Raw genomic sequence first — 22630 nt, forward strand, 5'->3', positions numbered from 1 at the left:
ACACATCAAACAATTACGCTGGTTTTCTCAAATGTTTTTTTTTTTAATTTATCAAAAAACAAAGTGCATTTCTTTCTTTTTTTAGCCCAAGATTTGTCTTTGAAATGTTTGCAGTCTTGAATAGATAAGTTATAAATAATGGGATTAATTGATATAGCAATTACCGGTCTTAAACACCTTTTTCTTTAACCTTTGTTGCTTATGTTGATGATATTGAAATTTGACACTTAACTTTTGAAAATCAAGGGAGTACCGTTGACAATTCAAGCTTAAATGGAGATTAGGATTAATTAGAGAGCAACTCACCGATATCCTCTACCGGACAAGACTTGGGTTTTCCGAGGCGATAAGACGGTATTATTCATATAATTATTTGCGCTGAATAATTAGTGACTTAGTTAAAAAGATGTAATCGTGTGTCGTTGCTGGGAACATTTGGATAAACGATACTTTGATAAGATCTTTTATACGATTTATATATAATATATATATATATATTATATGGCCTTCCAAATACCGTTTCGATTCCTAACATCACTGAAGAGACATTAATTGGCGAAATCCGGATATGGTGTACTAATTTTTGCCCCTTTTGTTAGCGGTATACCATCTTTTCCGCAAGTTTATTGTTTTCTGTTTGGTATTAAATTAATAAATAAGATCCATTTTGTTACATCTGGTGATCCGTTTATTTGGCAATCGTCAATGGCAGTCAGCAGGGTTTAGGAACATCCGTGGTTCGACCTGCTAGTCAAATGCGTTTTGTTAAGATATACTTTTTCACTTTTTTGGTCTTTTGGAAAATGTTGTTTGTGCTGTATTTTGACCCCTCTACAAAGAAATTTGTTTTGCATGCACACGTATAAAAATTGCGGTTTTTATCCAACGGTGTTTCCTTGTTCAATTCAGGAGGAATCTGTCTCATTAGCTAATTTTTTTCAACACCAATAACTTTTAATTATGTATTTGTGTCGGTTTTATTTAGTGTGGTCTATTCTGGAGTCTTATATTAAAGACACTGGTAAGTTAAGCTATTGAGTAGATAGAACTGTGTTGCTGTATTGTATCGGTATACAATTACTTCATCATTGGTATATACATCCTATTTGAATATAGTCCTTGGTTTAGGATAACAAACATTATCGATTGATTGTTAAACTGCGGTTTGGTGCCATGACAAATACGTGGGAACTATTAGAAGTTAAAGACAAATGAATTGCAAAGGTTTTGAAAAGAGTGTAGGCATAGGATAAATGAAATATTTTGGCTAACACTGCCAAATGCTGTTTTGGTAATAAGTTGGGTCAGACACTTTGCTTTGCATCAGATCACTCATGAATCCCTTCGGATCGTCAAAAAGGTCTATCTTGTGACATTGAATTTAAGTCCCCATTTTGACGAAAAACATGACCGTAGTTTATATATACATCCGAACACTCAAATGGATCCCAGTCAGCAAGGGACTTTCTAACAGACGGATGAAGTCAGGGAAGCTGACTATTGTCTACCTCTGTTACCCTAAGGTCTAACAAATTATTAAAACGTTATTGAAAACTAGATGCATAAAGAAAAAAAAATGCATCAATTTGAGCCTACGTCAAATAGAAATTGTTATTTTTGATGATATCTGTTGTAAACCGTTTCCTCATGACAGTAATTATGCAACTCGATGCTTACGTAATCCATTAGGAACAATGATATAAAACTCTATAAAACAGCGTCCTGTCAGGACCCGTAAAATACAGCTATTTCATACTGCTTGTCGTTCGTCTTGTGTCCAGTAAATAGCAACAAAATTAAGGTACTAGTTTATTTTAAAAAAAAACTACTTTTTCAGAGAAGGTTTTCTTTTTGTTTTGATTCATATTTCTCGCATTTTAATTTTCCATGTTTGTGATTAACACGCATATGACTGGTTCGTTATTTGTAATTACATAATAAGTGTTTTAATATTGTACATTATGCAAAGTTTTTTCACATCATGGTTGGAGCCATTCTGCTTTAGATTGTCAGTCTGTTTCGCTGTGATTTAAGCATTTCCATATTTTCTTTCGTTTTATTTAAAGTTAAGAGTTTAAAGAATTTAAAATTGAAGCTTGGACAATAGAGGTGTTCTACATAATCATATACATGGACATTAATTTTTAGTTATTGTAATTCATAATATCAAATTATGAAAAAGTAAAATACATGTACCAACGATATATTGACAAGATAAATACGATTAATATCCTGTAAATTACAAATATCAAAGGTTATCACTATTTTACACCACTATAGACCTCCATTCCGTCTATTGGTGGCATACAGTCTGCAGGTTTTACACCACTATAGACCTCCATTCCGTCTATTGGTGGTATACAGTCTGCAGGTTTTACACCACTATAGACCTCCATTCCGTCTATTGGTGGTATACAGTCTGCAGGTTTTACACCACTATAGAACTCCATTCCGTCTATTGGTGGTATACAGTCTGCATGTTTTACACCACTATAGACCTCCATTCCGTCTGTTGGTGGTATACAGTCTGCATGTTTTACACCACTATAGACCTCCATTCCGTCTTTTGGTGGTATACAGTCTGCAGGTTTTACACCACTATAGACCTCCATTCCGTCTATTGGTGGCATACAGTCTGCAGGTTTTACACCACTATAGACCTCCATTCCTTCTATTTGTGGTATACAGTCTGCAGGTTTTACACCACTCTAGACCTTCATTCCGTCTATTGGTGGCATACAGTCTGCATGTTTTACATCAGTATAGACCTCCATTCCGTCTATTGGTGGTATACAGTCTGCAGGTTTTACACCAGTATAGACCTCCATTTCGTCTATTGGTGGTATACAGTCTGCAGGTTTTACACCACTATAGACCTCCATTCCTTCTATTTGTGGTATACAGTCTGCAGGTTTTACACCACTCTAGACCTTCATTCCGTCTATTGGTGGCATACAGTCTGCATGTTTTACATCAGTATAGACCTCCATTCCGTCTATTGGTGGTATACAGTCTGCAGGTTTTACACCACTATAGACCTCCATTCCGTCTATTGGTGGTATACAGTCTGCAGGTTTTACACCACTATAGACCTCCATTCCGTCTATTGGTGGTATACAGTCTGCAGGTTTTACACCACTATAGACCTCCATTCCGTCTTTTGGTGGTATACAGTCTGCAGGTTTTACACCACTATAGACCTCCATCCCGTTTATTGGTGGCATACAGTCTGCATGTTTTACATCAGTATAGACCTCCATTTCGTCTATTGGTGGTATACAGTCTGCAGGTTTTACACCACTATAGACTTCCATTCCGTCTATTAGTTGCATACAGTCTGCAGGTTTTACACCACTATAGACCTCCATTCCTTCTATTTGTGGTATACAATCTGCAGGTTTTACACCACTCTAGACCTTCATTCCGTCTATTGGTGGCATACAGTCTGCATGTTTTACATCAGTATAGACCTCCATTCCGTCTATTGGTGGTATACAGTCTGCAGGTTTTACACCACTATAGACCTCCATTCCGTCTATTGGTGGTATACAGTCTGCAGGTTTTACACCACTATAGACCTCCATTCCGTCTATTGGTGGTATACAGTCTGCATGTTTTACACCACTATAGACCTCCATTCCGTCTATTGGTGGTATACAGTCTGCATGTTTTACACCACTATAGACCTTGATTCCGTCTATTGGTGGTATACAGTCTGCAGGTTTTACACCACTATAGACCTCCATTCCGTCTGTTGTTGGTATACAGTCTGCATGTTTTACACCACTATAGACCTCCATTCCGTCTATTGTTGGTATACCGTCTGCAGGTTTATTGGATTTTTTATGGTATAAATTACGAATATTATTCTAAATTAAATTTTTAGAATCAATTATTTAAAGGAATATCATATATTTTGTCAGCATGAAGAAAGCAATTAATGTTGATACTATCACAATAACTTCTGTAAATGAGTTTGAAATATTATTGATTTTGTTATCGGTTAATCTTATGATAAATAGAGCCTTTGTCGTTAAAACTGATTCTTTCTTTAAATTGACAGTCAAGCAGCCATGTGATTAAGAAGAGTTACAAATATGTATAGCCAAATATTCATAAAGGCCAACCAGGTTAATAATGAAATTTTCGTAGTTTGCACATAATTTATAAAAGGAGGTGTTGGGTATAAGTCAATGAAACAGAAAACAAAAAAACAAAAAAACAAAAAACAAAAAACAAAAAACAAAAAACAAAAAAAAAAGAAAAAAATTTAAAGAAAGAAAAAAAACAGGCAAACATTCAGTCTTTAACAAAAGACAGGTGTCTATACAATATGTAAAGCTCTAAGATTTAGTTTTCACAAGTCTGTTGTGAATAGGTTAAACTTTCTAGACTTACATTAATAAAAAAAAAGCACAAAGATTTATAGAACTGAAGGCTGGGGTGTGTTGATATTTGAGGAGCTATAATACCAAAAATTGACATAAAAGAATAGCCATACCATCTACTATCAACTTTACCTGAATGAGTTGGGATCTTTGTTTCTTAATAATTTATGAAATTTATCAACGGGAAATTAAAGAAATGAATGTTATGAATCATGTTAGTGCTGACTACTAATCTAATGATACTTTCGGTGACATCATCACCAACGAAAGCGACCAAAGAGCTAGTAGATATAAATGTCTAATTTTACCCTCGGGGACTAACATTCCCACCGATATCGACCAAAGCGCTAGTAGATATAAATGTCTAATTTTACCCTCGGGGACTAACATCCCCACCGATATCGACCAAAGCGCTAGTAGATAGAAATGTCTAATTTTACCCTCGGGGATTAACATCCCCACCCATATCGACAAAAGAGCTAGTAGATAGAAATGTCTAATTTTACCCTCGGGGACAAATATCCCCACCGAAATCGACCAAAGAGCTATTAGACAGAAATGTCTAATAATATCCTCGGGGAATAACATTCCAACCGAAATCGATCAAAGATCTAGTAGATAGTTATGTCTAATGATATCCTCGGGGACTAACATCAACAACGAAGTCAACCAAAGAGCTAGTAGATAGAAATAACATTTTATAAATTTACTGATGATCTTTCTATTATACAGTTTTTGCTTTTCTGTTTGGCTTTGGTCATTTATTATAGAGAATGATACTTACTCTAAATACAACAATTTATCTTATGTCCTTTTCATAGTTTCGAGAAGCATATCTAAATTGTAACTTTTTCGAATTAACATAGTAGCAATAATGAGATTACATTCATATTAAATCTTTAATCTGATTTATTGATAAAATTGAGAATGGAATGGAAATGGGGAATGTGTCAAAGAGACAACAACCCGACCATAGATCAGACAGCAGCCGAAGGATACCTAGATACTATACTGTACACTAGATCAAGTTGTTCCTGTGTTAATTTTGGAAGTCTTTTGTGTACTTTTAAGATACAGATTTACTGTTACGATACCGTTATATATTATTATTCGAATTCGCATGTGTTTTTTTAGCGATTCGGTCAGAATTTTGTCATTATCTCTTCGTCAAACAGAACTGAAATGTCAATTACAACAGTTACTATAATGTCATTACTACGAAAAACCGGTAGGAACATTCTATTTTAAAATTTTCTCATTTCAAATTTGACTTTCTCATTATTTCCAAGTTGATATTTCTCAGTTATAAGTTGACATTTCTCTGTTACAAGTTGATATTTCTCTGTTACAAGTTGATATTTCTCAGTCCAAAGTTAACATTTCTAATTTTCAACTTGACATTTTTTAGTTCCAACTTGACATTTCTAATTTCCAACTTGACATGATTTAGTTCCAGCTTGACATTTCTCAGTTCCAACTTGACATTTCTCAGTCCCAACTTGACATTTCTCTATCTCAACCTGACATTTCTCACTCCCATATTTACATTTCCAACTTCAAAGTTATACTGCAGATTTATCTCGTTATGCAACTTAAGTAAATATAAATAACTCTAGTTATTTAAAGGGGCATTATCTGTCAAACTCATGTTCACCAACATAATGTAACTTAAGTAATTATAAATAACTCTAGTTATTTAAAGGGGCATTAGCTGTCTAACTCATGTTCACCAACATAATGTAACTTAAGTAATTATAAATAACTCTAGTTATTTAAAGGGGCATTAGCTGTCAAACTCATGTTCACCAATTTGAATCAAATTCTCATATTTGATTTATAACATACTAAAACGTATATCCAAATTATAAAAAGTCTAAACAAAAACAATTTACGATGCATGGACTCGACAATATGTATCAGCATTTCATGTGTATTTTAGTCTAGACGCCATATAATTAACCATCGAAGTGACCTTCGAAGACTGCCGAAGGGCATATAACCCTATATAAACATAGATATAGATATAAATAAAGAGCGAACACGTGCAATTGGATTTAAAAAAAAAATATGTTAATCATCGTTTTTACCTATAGAAGAATGAGTTTTTGTGAATCGAATCAGTCAACCAAATGGTTTACCCTTGTTTTAATCTCAATTTTTACATTCGTTTCCTTTTAAAGGCTGAACACGCCTAGTATATGTGTAACCCTTCTCTGGCTAAGGGGTTAAATTGAATGTCACATGAATATGGATTCACTGAGGTCGAATTATTCACTTGCAAGTTTATAATTCATCAACAAAGCTTTTAGCTTATTTGACAAATTGAACCAAACTGGCTGCATAAAGCGAATTATTATTTCACTCTTTCACTTTCATTAATGATTGAACAAAAAACATTGAATTTCATAATAATTATTTATTTTTTTTTATATCTTTTAGTAGCTAATGCTCCTTTAATTTCAATAGTTTAGGCTCTTTTAATAGTATATTGAAGTTGATTTCAAGCGATATATAATTCTCACCACTCGATACAGTGGTATGATATATGTACAATTGAATATACTTCATTTCAAATACATATATATATATATGTATTTGTCTGAAATATATATATATATAAGTCTGAAAATTACACCCAACAGTGTTAGAATTAGACTTTTATGCTGACAAATTTTTGTCCCTCAACGGGATTCGAACTCACACCTTTGATACACTACAGCACCAATCGCTTAGCCTCATGTCCAGCGCTCTAGACCACACGACCACATCCGCTATATAAAAATATAACTTCAATAGTCGTAGTGTTACCTTGTCACGTAAGGCGAATCTAGAGATAGACATAAGACATGTGTTTTAAGCGTGTGAAGATGTTATATTATTATTTAATACACAATGTATTTGTTATTTGTCAGCAATCTAACTCAACAATTGTTAAATACCGTATGGGATAATGATTCAATTCATTATACAGTCACTAGAAATAAGTATATCATACAAACAAGTCTAAGCAAGTGACAACCATACAATATATATGCCCACTGGATCTCAGTGTGTTTGAGACACAGGGTTAATACAAATATTTATATAAGTCTGAAAACTACACCCAACAGTGTTAGAATTAGACTTTTATGCTGACAAATTTTTGTCCCTCAACGGGATACGAACTATATATATATATATATAGATTGCCTAACAATGCAATTTTAACACACTATTTAGTATGTAAATATAAGAATGTTTAAAATATTTACAAAATGATGAAAATAAACGCAATATTTCGCTAGACTAACTAGCTTTATCAAGCGTGCATCTATCCAGGTGACATCGGATGTAGATGATAAGAAACTTTTGCAGCTCAATGTATATGTTGAACTTGAATTTAGCTGCCTTGAAAATAATACATAATTTGGATGAAGTTCAAGATTTTTACAAAATTGGTATTTGAAGTTAGCAACGTTCATTGGCCAATATTACAGGATAAAAAGGACGATGCTGTGTACTTAATTATTCTTTATCTTTCCTGTATCTTTTCTTATTTTTTTCGTTAAGACCATCAGGTTCTAAAGTGTGGAGTTGGTGGATCCAAAAATTTTCTCTTCTCCTTCTCGCCGTGGTGTCCCACTCGGTGTTGACTTCTATGATTTGGAAAGTAACATTATCAAAAGAATGTTTCGTTGAACGAAGATGTCTTGTGAGAGGACAGTTTTTGTTGGTTTTGTACCATGAACGATGGTTATTGAGCCGAATATTAAATTTGTCCATTGTTTCTCCCACATACTGAATGCCACAAGTGTCACATGTTAATATATAAATTGAGTTCTCCGTTTTACAGTTGGAATTTGAGTAGATGGTATAATTTTATTTAGTAACGGAGCTAATGAAAGAACTGCTTGTATATGCAGCTTTACAACACAAGCAGTTCCTTCGACCACATTGTTTGTAGCAACCGGGAGATGGAGTAGGCTGCATTGCTAATACAGATGTCACTAATTTGTCACGGATGTTTTTAGGTCTTCTGAAGGCCATGACTGGTGGTGAGGAAAATACTTTTCTATGGAGAAAATAAACTTCCTGGACACTACGAGTTACATCAAGAACGGAACCATTATAACGGACCTTCATACCAAACAAACGGACAAACATCAATTCCTTTCTCCTAAAAGTTGCCATCCTAAACACTGCTCCCTTGGCATCCCATTCAGCCAGGCATTGCGAATCAAGAGAATATGCTCTACTGAAAATACGCAAAATGCTAGACTTGGACAACTACGTAAACATCTAGTTGTTCGAGGATACAAAAACAACATCATTGATAGCGCTTTCGAAAGAGCAAACAAAACTAGTCGCCAAGAACTTCTAGAGTTCAAAGATAAGAATAAAGTAGCTAACAGAACACCCCTTGTACTCACTTACCATCCTATTTTTAAAAATGTGTCTTCCATTGTTCAGAAGCATTGGAAAATTATAGAAAATGATTCAAATCTTAAAAAAGTATTTTCCTCACCACCAGTCATGGCCTTCAGAAGACCTAAAAACATCCGTGACAAATTAGTGACATCTGTATTAGCAAAGCAGCCTACTCCATCTCCCGGTTGCTACAAACAATGTGGTCGAATGAACTGCTTGTGTTGTAAAGCTGCATATACAAGCAGTTCTTTCATCAGCTCCGTTACTAAACAAAATTATACCATCTACTCAAATTCCAACTGTAAAACGGAGAACTCAATTTATATATTAACATGTGACACTTGTGGCATTCAGTATGTGGGAGAAACAATGGATAAATTTAATATTCGGCTCAATAACCATCGTTCATGGTACCAAATTAACAAAAACTGTCCTCTCACAAGACATCTTCGTTCAACGAAACATTCTTTTGATAATGTTACTTTCCAAATCATAGAAGTCAACACCGAGTGGGACACCACGGCGAGAAGGAGAAGAGAAAATTTTTGGATCCACCAACTCCACACTTTAGAACCTGATGGTCTTAACGAAAAAGATGAGAAAAGATACAGGAAGGATAAAGAATAATTTAGTACACAGCATCGTCCTTTTTATCCTGTAATATTGGCCAATGGACGTTGCTAACTTCAACTACCAATTTTGTAAAAATCTTGAACTTCATCCAAATTATGTATTTTTTTTCAAGGCAGCTAAATTCAAGTTCAACATATACATTGAGCTGCAAAAGTTTCTTATCATCTACATCCGATTTCACCTGGATAGATGCACGCTTGATAAAGCTAGTTAGTCTAGCGAAATATTGCGTTTATTTTCATCATTTTGTAAATATTTTAAACATTCTTATATTTACATACTAAATAGTGTGTTAAAATTACATTGTTAGGCAATCTATAATCTTATTTGTGTAATTGAATTAATCTCTGTACCGATTAATCCACACTCCCATAGATTTGTATGTCATGTGCTGCTATTTATAGGCACTTATATATATATATATATATATATATATATATATATATATATATATATATATATATATATATATATATATATAATATTAATTTATTGTATATCAACATAACATTTCCTACAAAACATAACAAAATGTAACAGTGATGAGCACTATTATTCTCCAGCAAATTACAAATACAACTACGTCAATGCGAGTGTAACAGTAATGATACAAATAAACATAAATATTCGAATTGCAGATGATTTAACAAAATGTAGCTGTATTTCAATGAAATACCAGATATATTTATCAATTAAGTTTTGTAAATGTTCTATAAATAAAAAGTTATCTTTTTGGCTTCTATACAATACTGGATCTCTGATACATCCTTAGCATCTAGATTTGATACACCAGCACAGGTTTATAGTTTTTGTGTTCGCCTTGATATAGCATATTTTTAAAAAAGAAAAAAATCAACCTTAATCAGAAATGTCGGCAACAGCAGGGAAGTACTAATAACCAAATTTCATTGGCTTTCTTTGAAGGGAAAATATAACCAGACGATAAACAAGCTTCACATACTTAATGTGTGGTAGTGAAATCAAGTGTTCCCACGACAAGGATAAGCAAGCTTCACATACTTAATGTGTGGTAGTGAAATCAAGTGTTCCCACAACAAGGATAAGCAAGCTTCACATACTTAATGTGTGATAGTGAAATAAAGTGTTCCCACGACAAGGATAAGCAAGCTTCACATACTTACGGTGTGGTAGTGAAATCAAGTGTTCCCACGACAAGGATAAGCAAGCTTCACATACTTAATGTGTGGTAGTGAAATCAAGTGTTCCCACGACAAGGATAAGCAAGCTTCACATACTTAATGTGTGGTAGTGAAATCAAGTGTTCTCACGACAAGGATAAGCTAGATTCACATACTTAATGTATGGTAGTGAAATCAAGTGTTCCAAAAACCGCACAATATCCTGTAGAGGTGAATATGTTATGTAATGCGTCTCTATAAAATATATCTTTTCATTTCAGTTAATTTGATTATTACCTTTTTAACTTTTATTGGGTCTAGATTGATGATAGAATGTTGTATTCACGTATAAATACAGCGCAGTGGTAGCTTTATCATTATTTATATCTCTATAATTGTATAAAAGATTTGCCTGTCCATTATGCTTGCAAATAACACAAAAATAATTATAGTATATCATACTTCGTAATCGATACGTCTCCCCATCGAAAGGCGAGATATGATGTAATTACCACTTAGACAGTCACCCATCAACGATTTGTATGATTCTGGGCACCATAGTCTTTTTATTGACGTCTAGGTCTTAAACCAGAAAGTACATTAGTTGCAGGTAACAATTTCGTGAAATATCCATGTTTTGGCACCATCCTATGCATGTTTGAAAAACATCCGACGCTTGTTCTTTAACAATGAACAATGATATATGTTGTGAATGTAGTTCTACGCAAGTCAATTTAATAAATCTGCTCAATAAGTTATGAAATTTAGTAAACTAGACAATGGAATTTACATGTATGAAACGCCTGATTTATCATTACAGACTTAACGTTTCCATACTAACTTTCTTGTTTAACACAGGGGCTACAATGTCAGCGACTTGTTATCAACAAAGTTATACATTTAAGTTTACAATTTAAAAACACTTTAAATGACTATTTGAGTAGAGAAATCAATTGTACTGACAAGTTGTATATTTGACTGTTAAACACTTCTGCATCAATCATTGATTATTGAAAGGAGTACCAAGAGCATTGAACACCAGGTTACAATAAACGTATACATTTATGAAAAAGATATATAATGTCCTTCACTAGAGTTTATGTAGTTTCACAAGTTTTTTTGTCAGTAGTATAAAAGTAAACGAGTGCTCAGTGAACATGATATAAAGGATACTACCGCAACTAGAATGTCTGCTAAAAATCTTGATATGATCTTTATATTGCAATTGACACATATGGACGACTTCAAACTAGAATCAATGACAAACGTGATGATTTCAACTCCAATTGTCAACTTCTTATTTCTCAGCAGTAGCATACTACCTGTTTCATCGTATGGTGTTTACATATCTCAGTTAATAACAGGGATGTGCTCTGTACACAAAACTTGCTCTGACAGAACAGGTAGAGCAAAGAAGAACGACTGAAATCTACAGCACGCAGATTTAAAAATCACCATCACGAATAAGTTGACCTAAGTTTGTGTCTCAACTCACTAGCGACATTTTTCGCTACATTAGATTATTAGTAATAGATACCAGAATAATATTTTGATCTGTACTTTTATCGATTGTCCTATTCAAAATTGGAACATGTTTACTGAGTGTGGATTGGTGGTCTCGCTCCTTTAAATTTGGAGTTAATGCGATTCTATTTTAGTTTGTTACCTTGGTTTGCCTATTCTTAATCGATTTACGATACATGGACATTGGTAAACTACTGATGCCCTAATATTTAAAGAATTCAACGTTGTTATTTTAAACTCAGGTAAAAAAAACAACATCAGGATGTTGTTTTAAAAGCTTTACATTGTGTTCCCTTCAAATGCTTGACACATTTTCTATTGGTGTTGCATTTTGTCTGCTTAGACCTTTTATAATTATGCACTCTGTGTGTGCTTTTGATTCAGTGAAATGAGCTTACTGATCATTAAATGGGTCGTCGAATGAGGAAAAGAAAGTGTAGCATTTCATTGTAAAGACCAGAATCTAAACAATCTTAAAAATTGGTCCACATTTTGTCATTACTTGGCCTAAATAGCTTACTATACGGTCTGGGTGTTGCTCATTGTTGAAGGCCGTACGGTGACCTATAATACTGTTGTTTAAATCATGACCCTTTGGTCTCTGATGGATAGTTTTCTCATTGGCATTCATATACTACCATCTTTTTTATATTTAGAAAAACCAGAGGACAATATACTAACAATTTTGATATGACGTTCTTTTTTTGTTTTGCGCACAAACTTACTGTTTACATTCTCGTTATTTTCATTTCTATCCAAATATAATATATATATATATATATATATATATATATATATATATATATATACAGCACAAACAACATTTTCCAAAAGACCAAAAAAGTGAAAAAGTATATTTTAACAAAACACATTTGATTAACAGGTCGAACAACAAATGTTCTTAAACCCTGCTAACTGCCATTGGCGATTGCCAAATAAACGGATCACCGATGTAATAAATGGATCTTAATTATAAATTTAATACTAAACAGAAAACAATAAACTTGCGGAAAAGATGGTATACTGCAAACAAAAATGGTGTACAAAAACCTTTGCATCTTTTGTTTGCGGTATACCATCTTTTCCGCAAGTTTATTGTTTTCTGTTTAGTATTAAATTTATAATTAAGATCCATTTATTACATCGGTGATCCGTTTATTTGGCAATCGCCAATGGCAGTTAGCAGGGTTTAAGAGCATTTGTTGTTCGACCTGTTAGTCAAATGTGTTTTGTTAAAATATACTTTTTCACTTTTTTTGGTCTTTTGGAAAATGTTGTTTGTGCTGTATTTAGACCCCTCTAACAAGAAATTTGTTTTGCATGCACACGTATAAAAATTGCGGTTTTTATCCAACGCAATCATAGGTTTGAACGTTGTTTTCAATTTAGACTTGTTTGTATATATATACAAGTCTAAATTGAAAACAACAAATATATATATTAGCTGCTTACAAAGAATTGTATATTGTTATTTAAACATTATATATTTACTCTGCTATTATTTTTTAAACTTTACAATACGAAAATGTAATGTACATACTTCATGGGGGTGGACACGGGAACACCAAATATTCGTAAGGTGTCTTCGTTCGCTTCGACCTATAAAAATACCGTATTTGTCCTATTAGAATCGAAATGATTCCTTCATGCTCTCGCTAAAGCTCAGTGAAAAATATCGACACAATACCTACCCATGTTAAAATGACCACAGAGCATGACAAGACAAGACAAGACAAGACAAGACAATATTTTATTTAAGTCTCACCTCTTCATTATATAAAACATACAAATAGTTAATAAAACAACATCATAAAACATACAAGAGCCACTCTAAAAAGAGTTATGAGAGACTATCTAAAATGTATATACATTATTTACACTAAAATTAGCTATATAAAATACATTTTCTTTTCAATAAAATGTCATTGCAGATTTTGGCAGTATAAAAGTACATATTTTCATCTGTGAATAAAAATATAAATTTATCGTCATCAGACAATTGCATAAAATTAACATTAAATAGGGATGCTTGATAAAACAAATAACAACGCAAATCTTCATACACAGGACAATTCATTAATACATGTTTTTCATCTTCAAATAAAAGATTTTCATTACAAATGTTGTTATAACAAATTCTATTTTCAACTAAAAGACCTTCATACCTTCCAGTCTCAATTTTCAAAGGAGCAGTACCACTTCTAAATTTGGCATAGGCACTCCTATATTTACCAGGTATGTTTTTTAATAAATAGTTTTCTTCACCAAATTCATTTTTGAACAGTCTGTAAGTACGTAGTTTACTACGCTCGTTTGACATTAAATCAATATACCATTGCTCTTTAAATCTATTAAAACAGATATTCTCAATATTTTTTATAACATGTTTATCAATAATTAAATTAGTATTACAAAAATGTTCCATATCAACTTCTTTAAACTTTGTGTGTACTCTGAAATTCCAATTTTTCAGTCTATTATTGCATATATTATTTGCCCATATAAAAACTTTTTTGTTTATTCTATTATTACACATTTTCGTAAATCTACTATAAGTTCTAAAAATACATGCCCATTGTTTTACAATACATGGCATCCAACCCATATCACCATATAGGGCTAAATTAGGTGTGTACTTTCCAACACCCATAAAAAAACGCATTGCCCTATTTTTTACAGCATTTATACAAGAGTATTCTTTACTTCCCCATATTGCAGCACCATATTCAATAACAGACATAACAAGAGTGTCGAAAAGCTTAGTAAAAGTAGAATATTCAAAACCACCATTTGCTTTGCATTTAGCAATTAGTAAACCTAATGATCTGCTGGCTGATTTTGCTACAATTTTCGCCATCTCGTTATAATCTAAAAACTCATTTAATAATAAACCAAGATACATATATTTTGATACAATATCTAACTGGTTTCCGTTCAACATAAATTCAAAATTTGTTTGTGTCACAGATTGTGTTCTAAAATGAACAATTTTTGACTTGTCCATATTTACAACTAAGTCATTTACATTACACCATATACTTAAAACATCTAATATTCTTTGAAGGTCATTTTCATTTTCGGCTAATAATACTACATCATCTGCATATAATAATATACAAATCTTTTCACCATTTACATTTATACCAATATCTAATCTCTTAATGTCATCAACTAAGTTATTTATGAAAATATTAAATAATAACGGCGATAATATGCAGCCTTGTTTTAGGCCAGAATTTACTCCAAACCAATCAGTCAAATTGCCATTTATCTTGACACAAGATTGAACATTATAATATAGAGATTGTAAAGCATTTAACATTTTGGTACTTAAACCTAAGGATTCTAATTTACTAAACAACAAATTACGATTAACCCAGTCATATGCTTTTTGAAATCTATAAATGCACAGAATGTTGAAAGTTTACAAAGTTTTCTTGTTTCAATAATAGTTGTTAAAGTTGATAGATGGTCTATGGTACTGCGACTCTTTCTGAAACCATTCTGTTCGTCGTTGATCACTTCAAGATCGGTAAGTTTTCCGGTCAGACGAGCATTTAGGACGCCACAGTATAGTTTATACGCCACTGGTGCTAGACTTATTCCTCTATAGGACATCGGATCTCTGGGATCTGCCGTGGATGACTTGTGGATCGGTGTAATGATACATTTATTCCACATAGCTGGCACTTTACCGGAATTATAACATATATTGAAAACACGGATAAGCGCATTCAATGCTGTAGGATTTTTATATAATTCAACTGGAATATCATCAACGCCAGGAGATTTGCCACATTTTGATATTTTCACTACATTATACACTTCGCTACTGGTAATTTCACCATCTAATATTTCATCACAAATTATATCACTATTACAATTTTCTATTTCATTACTAATACTAGTATCTATATTTTTATTTAACATTTCTTCAAAATCACATTTCCATTTATTAATAACTATATCTTTATCATCACATATTGATCCATCATTTAATTTAATCTCCATTGGAGTAGTATTTTGACGCTCGCTCCCTACTCCGATCCTGCCAATTTTCCGCCAAAATTCCTTCGGGTTTCCTTGCGAATTAATTAATTCCTCTTGCATTGAATGCCAATATTGACGTTTTGATCTTTGGACACCTCGATCAAATAGTTTTCGTTTTTGGACAAAGATATGACGAAGTTCCCTTTTCTTACTACTAAGACGACATTTATTCCAATTTTTCTCCGCTTTACAAACATCATTCCACAACATAGTAAGCTCGGAATTCCACCACGGTTTTTTACATTTTCTAGCTTTGTTGTTAAACGCATTACTAATTCGAATTTCTTTACTTTGTAACTTTTCGGACATTTCTGTTTTCAATACAGATACAAAATTTTCATACATTTTATCGATATTTTGTTGTGAAGCTTCAGATTGTTCCAACTGCAATATCACACGATTAATTTCTGTTACAACAGACTCTCCACTAAGCCAATCTTCCGGTATACTTTTAGTATCATATTTGATTTTCATAACAGTTTGATTTTTGTCTTTATTTTTACTGACTTGGTCTTCAATTGGAAAATATAGGCACATATTCCATGTCAATAGTGAATGATCAGGTACTATTTTACGAAGATCATATCTACCGGGCTCGCCAAGACTTTGAATGATAGTAGTAGCTCTTGTTACGCTAAAGGAGTTAAATGAATCCAACATTTCATATGGTAAAATACAGTAGTCTACTACACTGGAACCGCGTGTTGATACAAAGGTAAAGTCGTTAGTTAAAGTTTTCCGACCATTAAGTATGCAACAATTAACATCAATTAGAAAGTCACAAAAAATGTTCCCATATCCGTTTGTCTGAAAATCGACTATATCGCGCTCTGGTAAGCAATCTATTCCTTCGATTGAATCCGAGAAATCAGAACAACGGCTGTTAAAATCACCACACAGATAGAACAAATTACCTTGTGGGATTGTGTATATATGTGTCATTAATGTTTCCATAAATTCGTGTACATTGACTGCTCTTGTTGAGTGTTCTGGTGGCAGATAGACGACGCAAACGTAAAACATATTGGCATTACAACGTTTATCTTTAAACTGCACCCACATTATACCATCAGTATTATCATCAACGATTTCAATGTGAAATTGTTGATCAAACCAAAAGTCCTACACCACCCGATCCATTCTTCGCTCGAATATGTATATTCCGTCGGTTATGGCCGTACCAGCAGTAACCATCCACGTTTATAGAATTAGAACCCATCAGGTGTGTTTCGGCAATACCCAGTATATGTAGATTGCGTTGCTGAATACAAGAAGTTAAAAGACTATATTTGTCACTATTTACATTATAGTTCCATCCGTTAATGTTCCAAAATCCGCATTCTACCTAATGACCGCCACGCCCACTTTTGTAGTGTTTCCCTCGTCGATTTCCACCTCGAGCACTGTTGTATCCCTGTGAATTATAATTTCGATTTTCATATTCTTCATCCATTGGTTGGTGATCTCTCTTTTGGTTTTCACTACGACGTGGGTTGCTGTCAATTCTGTTGTCACGAAATCTTGATTCTCGAGTTCGGACTCTGCCTCCTTTTATTTCTAGTCTATTTTCGCCAATTGCGTTTACAATATTCCGTAAGTTGTTATTCAGAATCCGTTGCGACTTCGACAAATCATTTTCAATAAATATGTCTTTAAAGTTTCGAGAATCCTTCAAATCGCGCTTTTTATCCATGACTTTTCTTTTGTCGTTCATCGATTTGAAAACTACAACTACTACACCGTATTTCCCTTCTTTGTAACTCTTACGATCTGCAGATACCGCTTTAACGTCTTTTAAATGTAGACCATCTTTAATTAGAGCGTTCACCTTGTTTAATACATTCTCTCCGTTTGACTCGGGCAAATTCCTAACAATAACCCGTATAGCCTCGTCTGTATTTGGTTGCTGTTTCGCCACGTTTGCATAGGACTTTTCTATATGTTCAACTTTGTCAGACACAGTTTTTAATTCCTTTTGGAACTGTTGTTTTACTTTTTGCATTTCTGATGAAATTTTACTATCGATCAATGTCGCTATTGTATTCGGGATTGTTTTCTCAAGATTATCCATTCTTTGTGTAATCATCTGACAAAAACTGTTCATAGATCCCGTTAAATTAACAACTAACGACTTTAATTCACTAAAATCACTTGAGTTATGTTCATTGATACAAATAGAATTATCTTTACACTGTGTAGACTGTGTTAAGCGTATAATATCTTCATGGTCATCATTAACTAAAAATTTCAACTTTTTCGATGTCCCTTCAACAGATTCGTTTGATAATCGCCTTTTATTTCGTGATGGTGTTTTATCAGACGTACTATTAACGTTACTTACAGTTTTTTCTGGATGAATTTCTGCTGTAGTAGTCACTTTACTTACATTAACGGGTGTTAATACCGATTGTACGTATGTATCTGCCAGTTGAGGATTGAGGGGATCAAAACTTAATATGTCTAAATGCTCCATTTCTCTCGTGAAAACACTCAAAATTGTTCCTCCACTCAAAAGTATGTACTAAAGCTAGCAGATAATATATTCCCAATATTCAAATATACTTTTAAATGCACTAAAATCAGATTTTTTTCGCCACAGAAAATAAACACTTTTGAATTTTTTGGCGCATGCGTGATGTATCATGTGACATGAAGGAATTATATATTATATCTTATTTTCTCAAATTTAATAATAATAATAATAATAATAATAATAATAATAATAATAATAAAATCTTTATTTGGCTAGTTTACTTCTGCTCGTTACACATATGCAAAAACTATCATTTTATGCTACGATTAAGATAAAACATTAGAAACATTGACATACATAGAAAAAAAGTTACAAATATAACCAATGACTTGTAAGAATACATATTTTATTTATTTTTTGTATCACAGAATAGATATTTCACTTTTGGAACCAAACGGTAGTATATGTATCAAAAGCATGACGCTGGTTATTGGTACAAAAAAAACTTTCTGACATGCGTAATGAAACATTTGATATACCCATTTATGGCCAACCTAATTATTAATGAAAGTTACTGCGAAAAGGTCCTTGGAATTTTTTTTTAAGAAACTGTGTCTTGATATAATCATATCAATTATTTTATCAAAAAGTAACTCTTCATCAGCATTACCGAGAAGAATCAAGAAATACTTGAATCAAAATGATTACTTTTTTGTACAATGCTTAAAAAAACTCATTATATATACCATGCTTATAGTTTTGTATGTAAGATGTGCATTTCGTCTACAAAAGACTCACCAATGACGCTCAAATCAAATAGTTAAAGGCCAAATAAATCCACATTTAGATTACTGTTGCTCAGTATGGGCAAACTGCACCTCGGTTTTTTTTTTATAGAGATACTAAAATTATAAAAATGACAGCTAGAATTGTTTTAACGAACTCATCTTTCGAATTATTTGAGAAATATAGAATTATTGTCGTTAGTAAGAGAATACAATACCACAAGTCATTAATAAATATACGAATCAAAAATATAGATTTACACCGATATATCTATGAAATCTAATTGTGTCTACAAATAGGAAATAATGTAACAATACATTGCCCCTTAATCATAAACGAAATTATACAAATCAAGTGTTATTTCGGTAACACGGTATTTTTGTTGATTTATGATCTGAAAACCTTATATAAAAGTTAAAAACAAATCCTCTACAGTATGAAATGTGTTAGACAGGGGCGTAGCTGGACTTAAATAAAGTGCAATCATAAGGAAAATTTTTTTTGGACCATTTTATGCAGAAAATGATAACTTTTTTCGGGTATTTTCCCGGTATGCCATGCTTGTGAAATTCACATCACATTCACGCCCAAACTCCTATTTTGTGAATACTTGTGGACTTTATAGTGATTCGGCAAGGGAGGAGGCTATGGACCGCCCAAAGTCCCCAGCTGGTCCAGGATAGCACCCTAGTCGGGGATTCAGGGCAGCACCGTAGACGGTGGTCTAGGGAAGCGAATCCCCATGAAGCTCCGGGCATATGAGTAATTACAGTGACTGCATTGAACATGAAAAATACCCTATCTGTTTCTTACTATACCATATTTTCATGAAACGATAGTAAAAGTCTAGTGAGTTCCGTAATTTGCTGCTTATATTATTAACATGGTTATTTTCAAATATAAAAAAAAAATTATAAAACGGGAAGATCAGGAAGAGTCGACAACCGAAGCGTTAATCAATGGACAATTGACAAACCTGGGAACAGATAAGACACAAAAGGAGAAACGAAAACATTCAACATTGAAAATTAAATACAAATGAAAAACACGGACCAAGAAAACAATGTGGCGTCCTCCGGTGCTCCGGCCAAAAGGGTAAGCAGTTCCTGCTTCTTGCAAGAAACCCATAGTGTGTCTCACGAAGGTCATTCTCAAATCAAAGGAGAGGTTTCTACGACAACGGTAGAAGGTCATTTGGGACACAGATACCCCAGGTGAATCAATAGTCTTTTGGACGAACGGACAATGGGAATACGAAATCTAACGGCCACTTTTAAGTCTTGACTTATAAGTAAGGGATATAAATCTAAGATGTTTTCAAGGTGATTGTATTGAGCCTGTATTATTAAATGTTAATACTGCATGTAAGACTTAAAGTATAGTTAATATCGAAAGTCCATATATCTTTTTTTTGCCAAGGCAAATGATCGCAGAACTCTCTCGGTGTTATTAATATCCATTTCTTTGTGAACATGTATGAGCGCCAACGAAGATAGTCTGTCCTGTACCATGGTTGAACGGAGATAAGTTTTCGGTCGCCTTAATGCACTAAATGACCGTTCAGTAGGTGATGTAGTTACTGGCATTGTAATTAGAATTGAGAAGATTGCGAATATTGAAGGATATATAGTTCTTTGTTAGTCACTGCTACAGACGACATCAAAGATTTGGGCTTTAAACACCGCCCGACACGATAATCTGTAAAGACTAAAGACTATCCGTAATTCAATTTCAGAATATTTTTTTTTTGGTGAAAAAAATGTGCAAGCAAATGATTTTTTGCGTAAAGGCAGCTACGCGCCTGTTAGATGTGGGGAAAGATACAAAGGGGCTATCAAAATATATTGGCAGAAGAAAATTCAGATGAAACAATGTTAAAGCAAACCAACAAGAACGACATTGAACAATAAGAAGATTTTTCAACATATTACCAGTCAGTAAAATTGTGTGCAATTTATTTCATAAACAAGTGACCAACCAATGATAAAGATAATTTAAAGTACTATGTTCTATGGGAAGCTATTTCATATGAAAACACATCATGTACAAGTTTACAAGAAGAGTTTGAAGATTTTTTTAATATAAAAATAAGAAGATGTGGTATAATTGCCAATGAGACAACTCTCCACCAGAGACCAAATGCACAGAAGTTAACAACTATAGGTCAATGTACGGCCTTGAACAAAGGAGCAAAACCCTTACCGCATAGTCAGCCATAAAAGACCCTGAAATGACAAATGTAAAACAATTCAAACGAAATAACTAACGGCCTGATTTATGTACAAAACAATAAACGAAAATCAAATATGATATACAGCAACAAACGACAAACTACTTCATGTAGGTACAACCATGTATATGCTAATTAACTTTCAGCTGATATAGTTTGGAAATTTCATCAAAATAAATCGGATGAGAATGCTGTCAGAAAACACTATAAGTATAATAGAATAGCGAAGGACTTATTACGCAGTAACCTCCTTGATATAAAGTATATATGTTATAAATTATCTTCTCAAACGGCAATGACAATTAGTCGACAAACCAAAAATGTGATTATTTTCTTCATTCAAATTGAATTTTATTTTTATGTTGATCTATTGTTCATCTTTTTTTCTCCAACATTTAACTTGTCCTAAGTCAATATCATTATATGTCTCATATGCATCTATGTGACTTCACATGAAATTGCGTTGAATAATGGTAGATTGTCCAAGAAAATGCGAAATATACGTAATTAAACAGTATTTCGGATTCTTATGAAATTTTGAATGGACTCAGATGTCGTTTAATGGAATCTGAATATTGAAAAACAAAATGTAGCATTTATATTTTCGATGATACAAACATTTAAAGATTTATCAAAAAGATCTACAACATTACTATTGTTGTATATAGAATGTGCATAAAAATGCATTTTTCACTTCAATTTGCTAATTCTCGAAATTCCGTCAACAAAATGTTGTTTAAAAACGATGTCTTATTTCTGTGAATGTCTCCGTTTTAATGATTTACGGTCAAGTAACAGTAAATGGGCTAAGTCACAGATTTTCTAAAAATTTTGCATGCAACTTTGGTTCGTTGAACTTTATTTGAAAATCTAAAACATAATGCATTTATCGCTTTTCTTTTTTGAAATATTACTGACTGAATTCTTTCAAAATTTGTGAACATTTGTATAGAAAGCACATACAATTGTCGAAAAACGATCTTAAATTTGTGTTAAAAAC

At 33.0% G+C, this 22630-nt stretch overlaps 1 protein-coding gene across 5 annotated transcripts in view; it reads left to right on the plus strand.

Annotated features, from left to right (window-relative positions):
- Positions 1 to 22630, plus strand: part of LOC127733981 (tyrosine-protein phosphatase non-receptor type substrate 1-like) — a 72109-nt gene that overhangs the window by 15685 nt on the left and 33794 nt on the right. The gene's annotated exons all lie outside the window — the stretch shown is intronic.

Source organism: Mytilus californianus, unplaced genomic scaffold (assembly GCF_021869535.1).
Source record: "Mytilus californianus isolate M0D057914Y unplaced genomic scaffold, xbMytCali1.0.p SCAF_3, whole genome shotgun sequence".
Classification (NCBI taxonomy): domain Eukaryota; kingdom Metazoa; phylum Mollusca; class Bivalvia; order Mytilida; family Mytilidae; genus Mytilus; species Mytilus californianus.